The sequence below is a fragment of the Cygnus olor genome, chromosome 1 (genome assembly GCF_009769625.2).
Source record: "Cygnus olor isolate bCygOlo1 chromosome 1, bCygOlo1.pri.v2, whole genome shotgun sequence".
In the NCBI taxonomy this organism is placed as follows: domain Eukaryota; kingdom Metazoa; phylum Chordata; class Aves; order Anseriformes; family Anatidae; genus Cygnus; species Cygnus olor.
This window is the reverse complement of record NC_049169.1, coordinates 100,173,883-100,183,775: the sequence shown is the minus strand read 5'-3', so window position 1 is coordinate 100,183,775 and position 9,893 is coordinate 100,173,883. Positions and strand designations below refer to the sequence as shown.

The following is a 9,893-nucleotide window of genomic DNA, read 5'->3' as shown; positions in this document are numbered from 1 at the left end:
TTACTTATGCTGATAGTGTTCTTTGGGAACAGTTTGAAATGTGTTCTATTGACATAATATTAGAATTATTTAAAGGTTGTTTGCCCTGGATTAAAAGGGAGGAATGTAATTGCCTCTTTTTATTAACATCTTATGAGTTATAAAGACTACCTGAATACTGTTCTATTTTTCCTTATGGCATTTTTGCCGTTGGATATCTTGAAGCATTTATCATGAGCTCTTTCTTGTTAACTGAAAGGGCACGGATACTTAATATTTAACAAGGACTACTTTTGTCTGCAATGTTAATTGCAGGTGCAGTTAAATGTTGCACAAGACATAGGTTTAGATGCTCTCTAATATACCTTTGAAGTTCTCACCTTTCATTGTCTTTTTTGTCTCTTGTGATCTTGCTTCTTTTCACCTAGTCACAGTGGTACATGCAGTCAAAAACCAAGTTCTAAAATAGAAGAAAGATGAAACAAAACAGTCAAAATCAGGTTCTAAAATAGATGATGGATGAAACAAAAAGGAGTTCAGCAGAAATTTTCAAAACTCCAGCTGTGACTGTTGTACCTTTTGCTGCCTAGTAGATGGGCCATAGAAAAGAGTTTAATACTGATAGTTCTGAAGTGATGCTTTTGATTAACCTACCTATGAGAGTCCTTTTCAGGTTTGCTCTTTGTGTAATTTCTGAGGCTACAGCTTCAGTAATGATACAAAGTGCATACAGCTTTTCTTTCACACATAGATAAACAAAATGCACTTAGCTCCAATAGTTAATAAGGTAAAACTGACCCCAAATAAACATTAAAAGAAGCGGTTACTGTGTAACTCTCCTATAATTCCTCTCTAAGTTGTGAATGTGTACTTCTCCCCATCCCAATCCAAAGTTGTCCCTCTCATGTACAGATTTTATGACCACCTTTAGGATTGTATTTGAGCAAGAATAGGTAATCCTGTTGCTTTAGTCCTGCAAGCCATTACAAAACTCTAAGCATGCCTTAACTAGTAAAAAAAAAAAAAAAAAAAAAAAAAAAAAACCTGCCTGCTTACAAGACACTTGTGTGAATTCCACCATGTGCATTGTGAGGCAAGGTTATATACTTTACTTTTGGAGTAACTTAATGGACTTGTTACCTGATAGCGTTATCAATAGGTATTTGCTAGTTTAGGGGTTGGCATAGTGACTGTTTTCCCATAGAGGAAAACAGTTGGCTGTTGACGTTTTCAGTGCTTGGTTACTGCTCCTGGGTCACAGGGACCTTGACAGTATTCTTAGAAAGCAAAAATGTCTTCAGAAATGAATTCTAGATATCTTGTTATCTCAGTTTGGGATGAAAAACTTTGTCCAGCTTACCATCAAGGAGCGAAGTTGAGCATCAGCTACTCCATAGGTGTTATTTTTTGGATAGCATTGGGAGTTCAAGCAAAGATCAAGAGAAAATAACCTGGATTGTAGCACAAAGGAGGGTGCAGTCTAAGATGTGAAGTATGATAATGAATTGACAAGCTGTCTTTCCAAGAGTTGTGGGACTTAAGAAGAAATCGTATCAAAGGTCATTCATATGAAGTATGCTTTATCATGAAGTGGCAGGTGTGTTTATTTAGCAATTAAGGGAAGGTATTTCTTCTGTTACAGCAGGTATTGACTGATATCAAAAGCTAAAAAAAACCAAACAAACCATATTGTTATACTGCTCTCTTGTTATATAGAGTATAGTATTTTAATGTTCATTTTCCCGTACCCCTTAATTTTTGAGCTTTATAGTCCGCTGGAGGGTATTCATATTTCTATCTTGCAAAATATAGCAAGGATGTAGGTAGAGGGTTGTCATGCAGCCATGCATTAGTGTTAGGTGTGTAAATAATGGTTCTCACTGGAACTTCTCTGTATTCCCTCTCATTGCTTAAGCATTTGTTCAAGAATTGTGGTGTCCTTGCCTGTCATCTAAAGAAAAACAACTTTCTTTTAAGAAGGGGGTTGAAATCTGAAATAAAGCTGCAACTGATACTTTGGGAAATAGCTTGCACAAAGCCCATCCAATAGTCATTTCTAGCTGTTTATTTCAGGGGAAAGCTCTTCATTTGTTCTTACAAGGTGATAACATGGGGAATGGGTTAGAAATGTTGGAAAGGTGTGTGTCAAAATCTTGCCTTGGTGAAGAAAGAGAGTGGAACTGACTAGTTCAGGACTTCTGAAGATATGTGCACATGCATGCTTTTTAAAAGCCCATTTCAGTTCCTACAGATGGATTTCTTTCTGCTTCCAATAGGATATTGCAAAGGTTCTGGAACAAGAGAAGCACAATTTTGAGGATACATCTCCTAAATCTTGAATGACACACTAGTTTGTTTGGCAAGAAGTGACAGTTATCTATATGCAACAAACTTCTACATTTTCTCTGCTACCAAAAACCAACAAAACCCCCAAAACAATACAAAACCAAAAAAAAACCCTAAGCTGCTTCTCACTACCCAGTTTCTTTCCAGCTATTTTAGGTATTTTATTCTTCCATACTATGTCTGAAAGATAGCTTTGGAACCAAAACAAAATATTTTTATAGTTTCTTGGCATTTAGTATAAACAAGTGAGAATGCAGTCTGTAACCTTTTGATTTATTAGATATTTTTTAATAAAAATGAGTATCTGTAATAAGAACATTGAGCAGACTTGTTTCTTTAATGATGTGTCAATAAGCTGTTTTTTATATTGACAAAAACTGAGATTACTTCTGTGGAAAAACTACATTGTTTGGAAAAGCAACAAATACATAATTTTATGAGCTCAAAGTTGCAAAGCCACTTTGTAACAGCACTCTGGACTATTGCTGTGCCAACAGTTCAATTCTTCAGAATTCTGCAGAGCTGTATCTTCAGCTGCTAAATTCCTGTGTGTTATTTTAAATAATAATTCCCACCTTTACTTAAAAATAAGACAAGCCCTCTTTTCAACACATTGGTAGCAGGTACCACTAATGCAACTGACCACTGCAACTACCTTGGCCTTGCTGTGTAAGTTGGTATAGGTCAGTGTAAATCATGCTTTTGACGCTGTTCTTCTGAAGCTAAGGTATATCAGCTTCTGAATTATACAGAAGTGATAAGCTCAGCAGGTTGATATGACCAGGTGTGCATCAGCAGCTGCACGGCAATAGTTTAAAAGCACTCCTTCTTTGTTGTTCAATATATGGTTACTTCTAAAGACAGTAGCTGCTACTGCTGTACTCTTTAAAAGAGGTGAAAGTAATAATATTTTGAAAGAGCTATCAGTCTCTCTTCTTCATTCTTCTAAATCCTATCACTCTTCTTAATTTGAAAGAAACTTGAAAGACTTAATATGCTTTCTTTGATTCCCATTATCTTCTGTGGTCTACGTGGCTTAATTATAGAATCACAGTGGAGATAATCTGGTCCAATCCCCCTGCCAAGCAGGGTCACTTAGAGCACATTGTGCAGGATGACATCCAGGTGGGTTTTGAATATTTCCCAAGAAGGAGATGCCACAACCTCTCAGGGCAACCTGTTCCACTGCTCTGTCACCCTCACAGCAAAGAATTGTTTTCTCATATTCACCTGGAACTTCCTGTGTGTGTTTGTGCCTGTCACCTCTTGTCCTGTTGCTGGACACCACTGAAGAGTCTGGCACCATCCTCTCGATGCCCTCCCTTCAGGTACTTGTACACGTTGATAAGATCCCCTCTTAGCCTTCTCTTCTGCAGGCTAAACAGCCCCAGCTTTCTCAGCCTCTCCTCGTAAGAGAGATGCTCCAGTCCCCTCGTCATCGTAGTAGTCTTCTGCTGGACTTGTTTCAGTAGCTACTGGGGAGCCCAGAACTGAACACAGCACTCCAGACGTGGCCTCAACCAGGGCTGAGTAGAGGGGCAGGATCACCTCCGTTGACCTGCTGGCAACACTTCCAAATGTACCTTAGGATGCCGTTGGCCTTCTTGGCCACAAGGGCACATTGCAGATTCATGGTCAGCCTGCTGTCTATCAGGACTCCCAGGTCCTTCTCCACAGAGCTGCTTTCCAGCACATCAGCCCCCAGCCTGTACTGGTGCTTAGGGTTATTCCTTCCTAGGTGTAGGACGCTGCATTTGCCCTTGTTGAACATCACGAGGTTTCTCACGGCCCAGCTCTCCAGCCTGTCCAGGTTCCTCCAAATGGCAGCACATCCCTCTGGTGTGTCAGCCATTCCTCCCCGTTTTGTCATCAGCAAACTTGCTGACTGTGCATTGTGTTGCATCATCCATGTCACAGAAAAGTAAGTTGAACAAGACAGGACCTAGTACTGACACCTGGGGGATACTGCTAGCTGCAGGCCTCCAACTAGAGTGCACTCTTAAGACATAGAAGTGGGCAGAGGAGATAATTTAACCTCTGTTGCTCAGTGGGATCAGTGTTTCCTATCATCCTCTGCCATACCATCAAGTATAAAGCTGTGTAAAGCCAACTTTTGCTCTTCCCTCCCTGCACATACTTGAGGCACAGCTCATTAGTGTAATTATGAGTACATGAGTGATTCAGATAACTTTTCAGGGGAAAAAGCAAGTTGGAATCTGCTGTAGCCTCTGGCGCTAAACTCATACTCTGTCCAATTTCCCTTTGCATGAAGTTGAGCCTTCAGAGCAGACTGCACAATCTGTGTGCAGTAGGGACACTGAGTGTAAGCTCAGGTGCTTGATGTAGAAGAAAGGTCTTTTTGGGTGCAGTGTGCAGGAGATGCAGGTCTTCCTGGTGACACATATGGAGCTGAAGAGCATAGGAGGAGTGTGTTCCAAGTTAGGGTTCAGAAACATCTTGTATTTCTAGTGCAGAGAAGTTTTATCTGTCTGGTGTCAATTCTTCAAATAATAAAGCTATTACAGGAGCACTGTTTGTTTTTATCTGGAGACTTTCTTCAGTTGGAGGTTTTAGTAATCACTTATTTTCTGTTCTGGACTCATTGGAGATGAGTGTTGAGAAGTGATGCTGGTGCTTGGAGACATAACAAAATCTGATTTCCCTTGATTTCTTCCAGAATCCTCACATTATACGCTTAAATTTGATTTGAATTTCTTCTGAAGTTGTACTGGACTATGGGAGAAGTACCCTCTTGTCTTCTTTCAAAAGGTTCTGCTGAAATGAGTGCATTATATACTAGCCTGAGAAATACTTCCATCTTTGAATTACAAAATGCAAATTTCAGACCATCTGTATAGATGTGTTTCCTCCTCCCCCATCTGCTTAACAGCTTACATCATGTGTAGAGTGCTTCTTTAAGTTATCTTGCTGTACTCAAGTTTGACAAAGCACTTCTTGCACCATGGAAGAGGGAGGAGTTGACCGTTCATGTTCTCCAATTCTTATCGTTTCCATTAAAGAAAAAAAAAGTTGGTTTTCTGCATGATTTATACTTTGTCTGCATACTGGAAAACAATTAGGCGTGGGAAAACAGCAGAAAGTTTGCTTGCTGGATTTAGGCCAGCTAGTGGGTGGAAGGCAGTAGCGCTTTGGAGTTTTGTAGATTAAAATCTCAGAAGAATTTTAATATAAATATGGGTTATTTGATGTGTTTGCAGTGGTATAGGCAATAGTAAGCAACGTGGGCATACTGTGCCCTAGGAGTTCTCCCATTTGCTGCTCTTGTCAGTAGCGTGTAGTAAATACAAACATTCCGATCCTTCTCAGCTTGTTCAGAGTTGTAGATTTTTGCTTGCTTACCACAAATGTATGTAAAAATAATCACATTTGGTGGCGTGTTGTATGTGTACGTTTTCATAATAATTGAACTTAATACTGGCAAAAAAAGGGAAAAAATCTTGTAAATTTTTTTTGCTCTTGTATGTTACCACTTTCAGCTTGTGTAAGGGAAAAAATTATTATCAATCTATGTATGAAGTTTTTGAAGACTACAGCATTGTATTTTCAGTTTAGACTTGGTCTAGAAAAGCTTTATTACTTGAACAGTTATTTGTGAATTTTTATAAAAGTGTGTGCAAATATTTTGCTTTAGAGGTAGTTATAAAATGTTTTTTTCTCATGTTCTTTTCTAGGAAACCCTTGAAGTCCAAAACATGATCAGTGTTTCCTTTCCACCATTCTGCTTTGTTGCTATTGCAGATCAAGAGAAAGCTGGTCACACAGACATGGACACACAGACAGTTATTTCTCACAGTAAAGACTAGCTAAGTAGGAACCTCAGTGTTTGTGTTTCAACATAGTTTGTGGGATTTGTTCTTTTGCCTTCGTTTCTGGATGGAGACTCAAGTGACTGCTGTAACGTGTCTTAATTCAGTACCTAGGTAGTCACTTTATTACTAAAATTCAGAGTTCTGTTGTAAGCTAATTGCTTGTGGGAAGAAGAGTGTTCAACAAGCTAAAGGTAGTAAAGCAAGAAAGGGGAAAAACAGGGGGATGTGGGGGAGGTATTTAAACACTGAAATAAGAATTCTGAAGGCTCTAAATGTCCTGTATGACTAACTTTTTCAAAGTACCTGCATTTACAGTATAATTATGTACCTCTTATTTGACCTGTATGACTTCTGCTATTTGTCTTTTGAACTTAGTAATTCAACAATATTTCATAATCTTACTGTATTAAGTGTGTATACACATTCATGGTTGGAAAATATTTGGCAAAGCTTTGAGAACTGTGGAGTTCTTACCATATAATAATAATTTGTAGGCTTTTTGATTCCTTCTATCTGTATTATCTATGTTGTCTGATCTAGCCTCTCTTACAGAGCAAATCATGCAGGTTCATCCATTCACTCAAATACAGACCCTCTAAATCTTCATTAAATCAGTTAACTTCCTGGGATTACTTGAAGATCTTAAAAAGAAATGGGAGATTGCTTTTTTTGGTAACTTTCAGAGTTGTTTTTTTGAGCTCCTGACCAGGTTCACTGGGGTTTTCAAAATGTAAAAATTTTGAGCAGATATGCTGTAGACTACTAGCCTTCTTTTCTAAGTTGGAGGCTTCCCTTTAAGGCATTTTTTGCTTCTTCTCCTAAGCAAACAAAGTTTATATGGTTGTACCATATGTTCACCTGTGGTGCTGACCCTCTTCTTTTCTACATTCTTTCTGTTCCCCCTTTAACTTTTATCAGAAGCAGAGGGTAACCTGTCAAAATAAATAAGTTTCTGTATCTTGTACCTATCTAATTGCTGTGTGAAAGAGAGAGACCTCAGTTAGGGACAGTGTTGAAAGGAAGAATCACAACTGCGAGCCCCAGAGTTTTCTGCGATACTTGATCTGCTGCTGTTCAGTCTGTCCCAGTGTAACTCTGAGCCGTTCGCAATAGGTAGGGTTTAGTGGGGTTTAATGGGTAGGGTTTAGTAGGGTTTGATGGGATGTGTTACTGAGGTTGTAGGAAACATAGGGCTAAAGAACCCTAATGCATGAAATGCTGGGCAATGTTAGTTCTGTTCCTTGCAGGATTTTTGTCCAGATACTGAATCATATTTATGATTCTGTCTTGCTGCCTTTAGTTTTTTAAATGTTCTTGAGATACAAACTTATGAACAGGATTACCTTGTATATGGTATTTGGCACTAGGTTCATTAATATTTTCTGTTTTCTTTTACGTGTTAGTCACTTCTTAAACCACCAGAGGGTTTTGTAAACACTTCCCCAACTCCTTGCCATAGTGTTGCTGTTGAAGCTTACAATGGGCAGGGAGCAAGTTAGAGGTTTTTGTTTGAACTAAAATTATGCAATCTGCTAAATATGGTATAAATAGAATTACTTGCAGCTTTAAGGGAGTGCGTATGATGAAAGTACTTTTTTTCTTTTTTTTCCATAAGAGGGCTCTTAAAAGAGATTACTTTGTGTCTATTAACACCAGTAAACAAATGTCAAATTTCACATTTAGTGTGTGCTGTTAGCAACCTGGAAGGCATCTGTAAGATGATAATTATCTGCATTTAGGTTTAGCACAGTTTGCAGGCCAGCAAGGCATTTGAAGTTTGCATGGGCAAGCTGCTTCAGAGTGTTCTCCTTCTCAGTAATTTGTTATTGTTTTTCTTCTGGAGCTGCTGACATGTTTGGACTGCTGAAGTGTATGGTCAGGCTACTTACAGGCAGATGACTATCAGTGGGAAATCAAACTAATCCATTTTAGTTGTTATTGGATCAAATGAATGTGATCACAAAGGGGAAGAAAAACATCTCAGTTGGAGGAGCGGCATATCCCTTAAATCCTTCAGTGGGATGGGGAAGATCCCATTTGCCATGCTGGCTGGTAAGAATAACTTACAGCATGTGCTAATTCCTCACAGATTTTTCTTGTTATGTTGCTATCTTTAGGAGTTTTTTGCATTTCAAGTGTTATTTACTATTTTCTCTATGGAAGTTAGGGACTCTTCTTTTGTTCCATAATATCACGTTCTTTCTGTAGTGTATTTATAAAATATTAATATATAGCCGTCTTTCTGGACCAGAAGTTTTCTGCTTCTTTTCATTACTTAATGAAATCATAAATTACTTTTTGATTTAAAAACCAAACCTGAAAAAACACCCACAACAATCTGAATTTGCTTGGGATGGCAAAAGTAGTGGGAGAGAGACTTCTGAGAGAATAAGAAATTATCTTCCTGATAAGATGGTCTCCCCTGCTCCATTGTTCCCAAAGGGGACAGGCAATACAAACCCCTCAAAACCTTGTTATTCTCTTGAATCCATGTTCTGCAGTCATATTTTCTGATGTATAAATCCAGTTGATCTTTTCTTCTGTATTCAGGCAAACTTTTCTAGCTGTTTTGGGAGATCAAAATATAAGAGCATAGGTTAAAATCTGCAGGGTAGAAATAATGGGGGATTCTTAAGACATGTTAGTAGAGAAAAGTCCAGTATGTTAGTAACAATTTACTCAGATTTGCAAATTTTACAGAACATTTTGTAAGTCTTTAAAAAAAAAATCAGTCCTGAAAAAAAATGGTATGAACTAGTTTGACTAAGAACCATGTTTCTGGTGACCTTTTAAATCTCTTGTGAGTCAGATTTATCTTGGAAGTACTAAAAGCTGTTTTCAACTTAATAATTACGGATGATGCAAGCATGTGTCTGTTTTCCCAGTGCTATAATCACACATCCTTAGTTTCCTAACGGCATCTGTTCTGCTGTCATTGGTTTCTGTTTGAGTGGAAAATATTCTCCAAATTATTAAGTAACACTTGTATTGAATTCTGAATTGCAATGCAGAGTGTTCTGGAGAAGAAAATACAGCAGAGGAATAAGTGGACTTGCTGCATCGTGGAGTTCTGATGTTACAAAGGGCATGTTTCGTGCAATTAATTCAAGTTTCTATTTTTTGTGAATAATTTCACCTTCTAGAGACTGTGGAAAACATAGCCATTATTACAGAATCATAGAATATCCTGAGTTGGAAGGGACCCACAAGGATCATCAAGTCCAGCTCCTGGAACGACGCAGGTCTACCCAAAAATTCAGACCATATAACTAAGAGCACAGTCCAAATGCTTCTTAAACTCCGACAGGCTTGATGCTGTAACTGTGTCCCTGGGGAGCCTGTTCCAGTGCGCGACAACCCTCTCAATGAAGAACCCCTTCCTAATATCCAGCCTGAACCTCTCCTGCTGCAGCTTGATATCTTAACATGGTCTCTGAAATAGGTGCTTTCCAGAAAATAGGAAAATTGAAACAAATGAGTTTTGCTGTTGAAGAATTAAACAGTTTTCTTACCTTACCAACAACTAATTTAAATAGAATAACATATCAGGTACAGTGATAAAGTTAATCAGCACTATTAAAGATACTGATTTTAAGTACTTAAAAATAGTGCAGTTGGGTCTACTAACTGTCACTAAGTTGGTCCAGATCACTGAGGTGAAAAGTTCATACAGTATGAATATTTTGCCTATTTATATTAGTAGTTCATACCTGGGATGATGAAAGGGACAGAAGAGAA

General features: G+C 38.3%; 1 long non-coding RNA gene across 1 annotated transcript in view; it reads right to left on the bottom strand.

The window, feature by feature from the left end:
- LOC121077555 overlaps positions 1-9,339 on the bottom strand; it is a 13,700-nt gene extending 4,361 nt beyond the window's left edge. Inside the window, exons 1-2 of the long non-coding RNA XR_005824179.1 lie at positions 9,327-9,339; positions 5,214-5,215 (exon numbers count right to left, since the gene is read on the bottom strand). This is a non-coding gene — a long non-coding RNA (uncharacterized LOC121077555). The remainder of the gene's footprint in view (positions 1-5,213; positions 5,216-9,326) is intronic.
- Between the last annotated feature and the right edge of the window lie 554 nt (positions 9,340-9,893).